Source organism: Benincasa hispida, chromosome 1 (assembly GCF_009727055.1).
Source record: "Benincasa hispida cultivar B227 chromosome 1, ASM972705v1, whole genome shotgun sequence".
NCBI classification, from domain to species: domain Eukaryota; kingdom Viridiplantae; phylum Streptophyta; class Magnoliopsida; order Cucurbitales; family Cucurbitaceae; genus Benincasa; species Benincasa hispida.
This window is the reverse complement of record NC_052349.1, coordinates 76301515-76313575: the sequence shown is the minus strand read 5'-3', so window position 1 is coordinate 76313575 and position 12061 is coordinate 76301515.

The window sequence follows — 12061 nt, the reverse complement described above, 5'->3', positions numbered from 1 at the left end:
AGTATTTTGACGTACGATAGGTACGTGACCAATGTCCAGTCATTCCGCATCGGAAGCATTTATTTTCAACACTTTTTGAACTCTTATCTTGTAGAGCTCTTCCTTTATGATCATCACTATTTTGTGTGGTTCTTTTGAAATTTGAATGATATGCCACCACGAAAATAATAATTATTTCTTCCCCTATCACGGTCACGATCTCGACCATGACCACGACCTCGACCACGATTATTAAAATTCACAACATTCACTTTAGAGAATGGTATCGTTCCGATTGGTCAAGATTCATGATCTTTCATCCACGACTACTAAAATTTTCAACATTCACTTCAGGGAATTTTGTTGCTCTAGTTGCCTGAGATTCATATTTTTTTAATCAATAACTTGTTATTTCATTCAGCCACGAGAAGACATCAGATGAGTTTAGAATACTTTTAAAATATTTATCCCGATATTGCTACTGTAGAAGTATATTCAAAATGTAGAAAAATGTCTTCGCTAACATATTAATTTAAAGTTTTGGAGCTTCAAGTGTATCCATTTACGACGAGCTTTAGAAAGAAAAATAGTTTTTTTATGATCACATTTTTATGACATATAGGTGTATATATCAAGCACTAATGACAAATAATTATTACTATTAATATCAAATGCTACAAATTCTAATTTTATAATATTTTTCATAATAAGACTATTACAAAATATTATATTTATATTAGAAATTTAATATATATCAAATATGAAAACAACATTTAATTTATTAACTATAACGAAGAGAGAAAAATCAACATATCTTTAGGACCTACCTTCAATGAGGGATATGAAAGAAGCTCGTGCTGATAATGTGCTATGAACTTAAGGAGCATAGTGAGAACACGAATACCAATAACATATGATATTAAAATAAATATAATATAATATAATAATAAAATAAAATAAATAAAATATATAAATATATGAAATAAATAAATAACAAAAGTAAATAAAATAAAAAAAGATGGATTTCTCAACTTTCTCTAATCTTTTGGAATTGCCGAATGTATGTCTTCCGAAACCCACAAAATGCCACTATTTATAGTCAATTTGACAAGTACTAGGTGGATTACATAGATACCAATGATATATAATGTTGAGACACATAGACAACACTTTGAAAAATGAGGGCATGACACATGGTCAATAGACATTAAGCACGAGCATCTAATGACATCTATTATCATAATATTTATAATAAAATTATACTTTTTGGAATAATATTTAGATACTAAAATGTTGTCCTTAAAAAGTATTATGCATAAACGTTAAATCAATCAAAATCTTAACTTTGTAAAAACTATATTAAAAAAATATCTAAACTAAACTACACCGTTGTAATATTCTTTGATAATCAAAATATCAACTTCTAAAGTAAGTTGATATTCATACTCGGCCTCGTGGTGCCTTGGGCACACCCTCCCTTAGAAAGGTATTTGCATGTGTCAATATCAAGGTGAATGGAGAAAGTATTTATAGTAAGTGGGAAAAGAACATGTGTCAACACATCTTGTAGTCTCCTTCATTGGTTTGAAATGTCATTTTCATGCTCGGTCTCGTGTCGCCTAAGGCAGAAATGGATAAGATCACTATACTCAATTGCACAAATTATGTTCTTCCCTAAGGCAGACTGGTTGGGCGAGATTAAAGGGTTGAAAATGAAGGGCTACAGTTACAAGAAATCATTAAGGCAGTTAATGACTTCTAGACCAAATTAATGATATCAAATATTATAGGAATAAGAGTTATTATAGTGAAATGTTTGATTGGGAATGTCTCAATTCAGTGAAGGAGTAATTGTTCATCCTGAAATGACACTTATTCTACCTCATTAAAGTATCATTACAAAATAAAGTAATGTTGGGTTCATTATTTAGTTTTTGCTAAAATGCTTAGATAAAAATGATTTTTTTGCATAAATATCTAAAATAAGTGATTTGTTTTGTATCAGCAAATATGACTAGCGCAGTAATCTACTTCTTGGAATTGCTAAATTAAATGGTGATAACTATGCACAATAGAAAAATACAATCAATACAGTTTCAGTGATTGATGACCTGAAATTCGTCTTGTTGGAGGAATGTCCTCCAACTCCTGGACCTACCGCCTCACGAACTATTCATGAGGTCTATGACAGGTGGACCAAGACGAATGAAAAGGCCAGGTCTACATTTTGGTTAGCCTATCTAAAGTATTGGCCAAGAAGCATGAAGCTATATTCTTTGCTTAGGAGATCATGGATTCGTTGTGGGAGATGTTTTGTCAACCGACCACTCATCTCAAGCATGATGCTTTAAAGTCCATTTTTAATGCCCGTATGCAAGAAGAGGTGTCTGTTAGGGAGCATGTCCTTGACTTGATGGTCCACTTCAATGTGGTAGAATGAATGACACTGTCATAGACGAAATCAGTCAAATTAGCTTTATACTTGAGACTCTTCTGAAGAGTTATCTCTAGTTTCACAGTAATGCGATTAAGAATAAGATTTAGTACAACCTTACTACTCTCCTAAACGAGTTGCAGACTTATTATTTCATTCCGTCACGAGACGACATCAGATGAGTGCAGAATACTTCTAAAATATTTCTCTCGATATTGCTAATGCAGGAACATATTCAGAATATAGAAAAATGTCTTCTTTAACATATTAATTTAAATTTTAGGAGCTTCAAGTGCAACTATTTACAAAGAGCTTTAGAAAGAAAAATTGTTTTATGATAATTACATTTTTATGGCATCCAAGTGTATTTTGGCATCAAGCACTAATGATGAATAATTATTACTATTAATATAAAATGCTACAATTTTTAATTTCGTAATATTTTTCATAGTAACAATATTACAAAATAGTATATTTATATTAGAAATTTAATATATATTAAATATGAAAAACAACATCTAATTTATTAACTATAACGAAGAGAGAAAAATTGACATATCTTTAGGACCTACCTTCAACAAAGGAAATGAAAAAAATTCATGCTGATGACGTGTTGTGAACTTGAGGAGCACAATGGGAACTCGGATACCAATAAAATATAATATAATATAATAATAAAATAAATAAATATTAAAATAAATTAAACAAAATATATAAATATAGGAAATAAATAAATAACAAAAGTAAATAAAATAAAAATGATGAATTTCTCCATTTTTTCCAATCTTTTTGGAATTTGTCCAATGTGTGTCTTCTAAAATCTACCAAATGCCAATAAACAATTTAGAAAGTAGGAGGTGAGTTACATGTACACTAATAATGTATAACATTGAGACATATGGACAACATTTTGGAAAATAAGAGAATGATACATGATCAATAAATACTAAGCATGAACATCTAATAACATCTATTATCATATTATTTATAATAAAATTATACTTTTTGGAAGAATATTTAGATACTAAAATGTTGTCCTTAAAAAATATTATGCATAAACGTTAAATCAATCAAAATCTTAACTTTGTAAAAATTATATTAGAAAAATATCTAAACTAAACTAGACCGTTGTTAGTATTCCTTGAAAAATATATTTTATATATATTCAAAACTATAAATATATATAATTTTGAATTAAATTACAAAGTTAGTGCTTAAACTTTCAAGTCTTTTCGTTCTATTAACTTTTAAAAGTATAAATTTTACTTTCAATTTTGTATCTTTAAAAGAGTATATTAAATCTTTTACATTTCGCAGACTAACCAAATCGAATCGAGTCAAACTGGTTCAATTTATTTTTTTTTCAAAATAATGGGTTTTTTCGATTCAATATCAGACAAAACCTACATTTTTTGTTTGATCTTCAGTTTAGTATCAAGAAAAACCATCCAAACTTAATCGGCATATATTAAAATCAGATGTCGTCGTGTCATTTATTTTTTCAGCCATGTAAGATTTTATTTAAATTTAATATTATCATTAATGTGACACATGTGTATTATTTACTATCCTATTTTCTAGGTCTGTTATTTTATTAGACCAATAAGTAATAGATAATTCTTAAATTAAGTAAAAGATAATTTCCTATCCTAAAGAATTGTCCTCTTTCTGTCTTATTAAGTAGCTTTTTTCTCTCCATCAAGAAACCTAATTAAATTTTAAAGGAAGACCAAGAGAAAGAAACACAATCCCTTAGAAGACTATCATCATGGATCAAGGTACGTTATTCTAACTTATATTCTTTGTGAAAATCATTTAGTTCTAAGATCTTTCCATTTATTATTTTATATAATATTAAGGTTTTATTGTATAATCATGAAGTTAAAACCTACAAGCCACACTTCGATGAACTTGAAGTAAACAAATAATTAAAAAATAAAAATAAAGGCCGATTTGGCAACATGTAATTTTTTGTTTTTGAGTTTTAAGAAATTAAACATATAAACACTACTCTCATTTTTTATTTATATATTTTGTTCTCTAAATCTTAGGAGCGTTTCTTTTTTTAAAAAAATGAAATAGATACAAAGGAGGCTTAAACCTTCGCCTTCACGGTTCACACAACCAGCGACAACACCTCCATCTCCTTCCTCCTTCAATCCTCACGTAGTAGCTTCATGCAAACAAAGTAACACACCTTCACGCCATTCTCTTGTTCTTCACATTAATGCTATTTTTTCCCTTCAAATTTCAGTCCACGGTTCACCTACCTCCTACTTCTAAAGTAAGCTTATCCATTCTTCTCAACTTGTTTGGTCAATGATTTTGCTCAGAACTGGACCGAATTGAATCTTAAACACCCTTAGCCGCCGATAGTTTAGTTAAGGTCCGGTTTCAAGTAGAGGGTGGAAGTTGGACCGTGGTTCGAGTTCACGGCTATGTTTGCAAGAGAGTGAAGGAAATATTGGATATTTTATTACTTGTGAAAGAAAGTGTCACACTCTTGAATATTCAAACTTTAAAAAATGGATTTAATTATGTATATTAAATTCGTTGTTAGAAACTTCAAAATGGATTGAAACAATCAAATTGGATAAACTTCATTTACAAATTTCACTTTTATATATTAAATTTATATGTTGGATTCGCATTTGAATGAATTATATTTGATTTTTATCTAGTAACAATTCAATTTAGTTAAATTTGATAAATAGTTTTGTTGTTGTATTTATTTTATTTTATTTTTGGAGAGTTACTAAATTGCCAACTTACATATTGTTGGAAATCGTGTCCTAAATCTCGTGGTTTGTAATATATAAATGAAATTCATTTATTTAATAAAATAAAGAGTTATTTTATTTGACATTTAGACTTGTGTAACTCGATTTAATAAACTAGGATCTGAGGTTATTTTTGTTGAGATGTATGCCCTAAAGTCTCATAGTTATATGTTATTTGAAATAATGGTTAATTATTTAGTATATGCATTAATCTATTAATGAATGATTCAAGGTTATTTTTTTTCGAATTGATGTCCTAAATCTCATATGTCTTGTAGTTTGTAAATACGAATCACATATCTAATGAAATAAGAGGTATTTTATGGACATTTAGACTGATTAATTCAATCCAATTAGCTAAGATCCAAGGTTATTTTATGAAACTTAAACATGTATGTGGAGACATACACGTGGATCATGTCTAAGTGATAACCTAAATAATCTGTAGTAGATGAATAATATCGGGTACCTTATCTTGGTGACACTACGAATACGACCCGCTTTGTAAATGTTACAATTGTTATAAAGTGCTACAAATGATCAAATCCCGATCGTTCATGTGGAGACATGCGAGTGTGGTTATTCTATACAAAGAGTTTGTATAAGACCATACCACGAAATAAATAGTCTCTCTATATAACATTGTTACTAAAAGAGACTTACATTTCACTAAGATGACCATAGGTGACTTGACCTTAATTCTCAGTGAGTTGTGAACTCATGTTTATGAGGGTAATCCTTTCATTTGCATGGGTGAGAGTGACCTTGTTAATCGACTCAACAAGTCTACCATTTTGGGGATTTGTCCGATTAGGGAGTTGGGAACACAACTATACATGGTAGAATTCATTCCTTCCCGTCCTTAGGTAAGGTAATTAAATTGCTCCCTTTATAGCTGATTTCGAGTCTTGAACATTGAGGCTCAACCTCTCATTGGCCCGAGAGGTGTTAGTTTATAGTTGGACTATAAACTTTTTGTTCATTAGAGGAATCAGTGGTACTTAAGAAGTTAGAGGTAACTACAGGGATAAAATGGTAATTTGATCTAGCTGTAGTTATGAGCAATTTGTGAAGGATCGACTCACTGTTGATTGTTTATATCCATAGACACATAAATATATATACAGTGCGAAGAGTGCAACTATCCATCTTTAGTAGAGTGATCGATAGTTAATAAAGATTGATTAATTTAATTAAAGAGTTTAATTAATTAGTCTCATCATTGGAGCTTCTAATTTGTAGGTCCATAAGGTCCCCTTGTTAGCTCACTAAAGGATAGATAAGAGGAATGATTTGAATTATTCAAGTCAATTCATGAAATAACATATTAATGAGATTAGAATGATATGGTTAATTATAGATATGATCTATAATTAAGAGAGAAATATTTGAGTAAGATTTAAATATTAAATTCTTATGAATTAGATTCATGAAGAATTAACTTCTGGACCTAATTGATTGATGCTGTGTATGCCTCTAATGCTAGGGTACATATTGGTGTTGTGTGTGCCTCTAATCACATGAGTGATAGGCGGAACTTGTGGACCCCGTTGATTGATGTGTGTGCCTCATGAAAGCTCCCTGGAGTTGTTATGAGTGATTTTAATGCTATTCGTAGTAGTTCGGAGGATCTTGGTGGTTACCCTAGCTTGAGGGAGATGAAGAAGTTAGATGGGGCATTGTTGGAGGCGGATCTGGTTGAGATGGATGTGATAGGTAATTGGTTTACTTGGACTAGTAAAGTTCGGGGGATGGTATCTTGCATCGGTTGGATCGCTGCTTGACTAATGTAGTGTGGAAGGTGGCTTTTCCGTATTTGGAGGTAAGGGTTGGGCAGTGGGGATACTGATCATAGCTCTCTTCCAATTTCTATAGGGGAGATGAGTGAGTAGGTTGCCTCCTACGTCCGCTATTTTTTCTCATTGGGCGAAAGCAGATGATTTATTGATACTATCAGGTCAGTGTGGAGAAGGTCTGAGGATGTTGTCCCCTATGGTTAGCTTGTGCAAAATTTGAAGGCAGTGAAACGGGTTTACGTGCCTTCATTTGGTAGGCATATCTCGATGTTATCTGATGAGGTGCGGGTTTGCTAGGGTAGGTTATGAAAAGGTTGCTTCAAGGCCGATTGGAAGAGGATCTTTTTTCAAGAGATAGTGTGTGCGGAGGTGGCTTGGGCACTGAGGCGTTGTGGTCAGTGGCTAGATTGAAGGAGGCGTCCGCTCCGACAGAAGGCTAGGGTGAGGTGGCTAGAGTTAGGTGATATGAACACAACGTCTTTTCATTGATGTGTTCGCTCTCACCAGAGTTGTAGTGGTTTATTCTCAATTGTGGATGCTACGAGGACTCGCCAGATGGTGCATGATAGGGTGTCGGAAGTGGCAATGGATTTCTTTCGTGGTAGTTTGGGGTCTCAGCATGTGGGGTATAGGGATCTTACTGCCCATATTGGGGATATTGTGTAGTTCAACTGGTCTGCGGAGAAGGTGGAGGAGTTTAGTCGCCTAGTGAGTTGGGATAAGATTCAGAAGGCTTTATTCTTGTTGAAGTCTGGGAAGGCTTCTAAGCTTGATGAGTTTTCGGTGGATTTTTACAGAGCTACTTGGAGCATGGTTGGGGATGATTTCTGTGATGTTGTTCTAAATTTTTTTTAGTCCTATTATCTGCTGGGTGAAGTTAACTCTACTGCTATTACTCTTACCCCGAAGAGGCGGTGAGCTAAACGTATAGAGGACTTTCGTGCTATTTCTTGTTGCAATGTTATGTATAAGTGTATCTCGAGGGTCCTGGCTGAGAGATTGCGGTTTTGGTTGCCTTCTTTCATTAGTGGTAACCAGTCTGCGTTTGTTCCTGTTAGGTCAATTTTTTATAACATTTTATTGTGTCAGGAGCTTGTAGGGGGCTATAAGGTGGTAGAGGGAAGCCGCGTTGTGTGTTGAAGGTTAATCTTCAGAAGGCATATGATTCGGTCAATTAGGATTTTCTATTTGGTGTGTTGCTTGCTATATATATGCCCCTTCAGTTTGCTAATTGGATGAGGGCTTGTGTTACTTTGCCTACATTCTCTGTGATGATCAATGGTTCCCTTAAGGGATTTTTCCCTGGTAGGAAGGGGTTGAGGCAAGGGGATCCGTTGTCTCATTTTTTGTTTGTGATGGTGATGAAGGTCCTGTCCAAGTTGTTGAATAAACCTCCTATGTGGTTTAGGTTCCATGATCAGTGTGAGCGTGTGGGTCTGACTCATTTAGTTTTTTGTAGATGATTTGATGATTTTCTGTGCAACTGAAAAGGGTTCTTTCGAGTTTGTGAGGCAGGTTTTGGCAGAGCTTGTAGAGCTGTCTGGGTTAGTTGTGAATGTTGGGAAGAGTTCCATATTTGTTGCAGGTGTGGAGTCTAGTGAGGAAGAGGAGCTTGCTGCTTTTATGGGTTTCTCTCTTGGGTCGTTGTCTGTTAGGTATTTAAGGTTACTTTTATTGGCTGGTCGGTTGAGGGTTGTAGATTGTGCGCCTTTGATACAGAGGATTATAACTCGTATTAGAAGTTAGGCGGCTCGGTCCCTCTCTTTTGTTGGGAGGTTGCAGCTTGTCAGGTCTATCTTAGTGTTTTGGTGTAGTATTTTCGTCTTGCCTACGTGTGTAACTCATGAGGTTGATTGTCTGTTGCGTAATTATTTATGGAAGGGCAGACGGAGAATCGGAGTGGTACGCGGGGGGCGTTGGATGAGGTATGCTTGCCTAAGGGTGAGAGAGGTTGGGTGTAAAACATGTGGCTTTACAGAATCAGGCTGCTATTATGAAGCTGCTTTGGCTTCTTTTAATTAAATCGGGCTCAATATGGGTGTCGTGGGTGGAGGCGTATGTTTTGTGTGGGCGGTCTTTGTGGGTTGTTCGGTTGTGAGCGCTTTGGGAGCGTTCTGGTGCTTGAGGGATATCTTGGCGTTGTAGGATAGATTCAAGCATCTGGTTAGTTTGATGGTGGGTGATGGAAGGTCATGTTTTGATTGGTGGGATCCTTGGTTGTCAGGGGTGCGATTATGGATTCATATGGGTCTACGTTGGTCAATGATGCGAAAAGTAGTATGAAGGCGCAGGTTGTCGGAGTTTTATAGATGGTGAGGGAGGTTGGAGGTGGCCTACAGTGTCATGGGAATTGCTTGAGATCTTGGTCTTATTCAGGTAGTAGGGCCTAGGTTGAAGGGGGAGGATTATTGGGTTTTGGGTGTCAGGTGCTAGTGGTCGGTTTTCTATCGCTTGCGTAGGAGAGTTTGCGCCCTTGTAGTCTTAGGGTATCTTGGGCAAGTCTTTTGTGGTCTAAGGTGGTATTTCGTGCCACTCTTTTGTGCGTGTCAGCTGTGAGAGACAGGTTGGGTACACGAGATCGGTTGAGGAAGTTGGGTTGAGGAGGGAAAGGAGGGCAGTCTTTCTATATGGGGAGGTGGGGAGTCGCGAGATCATTTATTTTTTGAGTGTGGGTTTGGGAGAAGGTATGGTCAGGTGTGTTACGTCAGTTAGGTTTGTCTCATCAGGTGGCAGGTTGGGATGTTGAGTTGACTTGGATGCCTAGTGGGGTCAGGTAAGGGGGTGGTAGTAAGTTGTTCCGTGTATTCTGGTGTGCTTCCATCTTCTATATTTGACAGGAGCGTAATCGGCGACTCATGGGGGTAATCTGAGCAGTAGTCTACTCATGTTTCACCTTATGGTCTCTACGGTTCGTGCTCGTGCTGCTTCCTGGTGGGTTGATCTTCTTGGTATTATCTAGTGTATTTACGGATGTTTTTCCTCTTTTCGTACTTGTCATTGTTCTTTGTTTTGCTATTGGCCCCAAATTATGGGGCTTTGTTTCCTTTTCTCTGTTTTTCTCCCAAGTGGATGGTGTTGTTTCCATTTGTTTTGGCTTTATTTTAGTCGAGTCTTGTCTTTGCTTGTGCTTTGTTGCTTTGTTGCTTTGATGCCTTGATCCCAAGCTGTGGGATCCCCCTTGTTGTTGTATAATAATATCACCTATTCTAAAAAAAAGAATTAACTAATTAATTTTGAAAGGTAAAGGTAAATAAACACTTAATGTTTATTTATTGATTAAGTATCTATATATATTAAATTGGATTTAATATATATGAATATTTAATTGGTATGTTAATTAGTTGAATAAATGTTATTTAATTAATTGGGATTAAGGGTAAATTGGAAAAGGCCTGGAGAAGGGGTAAACCTAATATCCCTTTATGCCAATTTAAGGGGTGAAATTTCATTGTGAAATATTCTAGCCTATAATCTAGATTTTCTCTCAAATTTTTTTCTCTAAACTATTCTCTATTATTCTTCCTCCTCCAAGATGATAGAGACCACTCTTCTACCCTTCGATTCCTAGAGAATAACAAGGTTGTATTTACGGTGGTGTCCCTTGTTCGTTGAAGAAACGTTCGTGAGAAGACAGAGAAGAAACATGAAGAGTTCGAGATTCAGTCAAGGTTTGTTGTTTTATCCCTTTTTTTATTCTTTTAAAGCATACTTTCTATAATGTTTATCCATTATTATTTCTGTTTTCTTCGTTGTTTTTTTCCCCTTAAAAATTGAAAAACAAAATGCATGGTGATATCATGCTTCCGCAGATTTCGATTCCCTTCAATTGGTATCAGAGCCAATTCTTACAATCTTTTTTTGGTTTTTAGAAAAGAAAAAAAAAAAGAAAGACAGAACATGGTGGGTGCTTTTGTGCACTGTTTTTTTGAGATGAGTACTGTAAATTTCATTTGGGTATTTTTGGCTTAATAGATGTTTTCAGTATTTGGCACATACACTCACTTTACTTGTTTTGATCATGTATAAGGGCCCATTGTTTTTTGGTGTTTTTACTGTAAACCGAGTCGTTCGTGACAAAAGTTGCTGTGAAAAGAATCGGGAAAACAAAGGTGAAACAAGAAAAAACAGAGAGAAACTATGCAATGCAGTTCGATTTTTTAGGGACAACTTTTACAAATTTGTCGGTAACCAAAGTTCTAACCATTGGATCATGCTGAAATTTGGTCAGCATGTTCATAACACCCAGGGTCTCATTTTTAATAGTTGGATTGTTATTTTGTGCTCTGGTTTATCTGCCGTCGCCGTCGAAGAAAATTTTTGTTTTTTTGTTTTATTTTAGAATTTTCTAAAATCTGGGAGTTTAGATTTTATTTGTTTATAATTAAATTAGTATACTTCGATTATATTAATTTAAGTATTTTATTAGGGTGCTAAATATCGATCTATTAATGCCTTTTATATGATTGAATAGGGATGAGATGTATGTTTATATTATATGATTAATGTGTTGCATATTGTATGCTATATAAATTTAAAATCCCACCTTAAGATAAATGTGTTTCATGCATCCTTTTAATATAAATTTTATATTATGGTTGCATGATTAATTAAGCATGTTCATACATCATACTAGAATATAATTGTTATATAGTATGATAGCATGTGAATTAATTTCAATAGTGACAATATAATTGTTATATTATTTAATGAAAATGAAAATGAACTTTGCATTGAGCATGAATTAATTAGATTAATTTAAAAATTATATTTAATCACTATCACAAAATGAAAATTTATAGATTTTATTTTTCATTATTTTATAATGATTATAAGTATAGTGAAATTAGAATTAAAATCTATAATCAATAATTACATGTAAACATAGGTCCAAATTAATTTTAGATGGTTTAAAATTAATTCACCTAAACTTATGTTAAATGTATCTCTAATGAGATTAGAAATAGTTTAATCTTTTAATTCGTTTTAATAGGATTAAAATGAACTCCATTAAAGGTTAAATTTATAAAATAATTACCCATATGGGATCTTTATCTTAAGAACATTATGTCTAG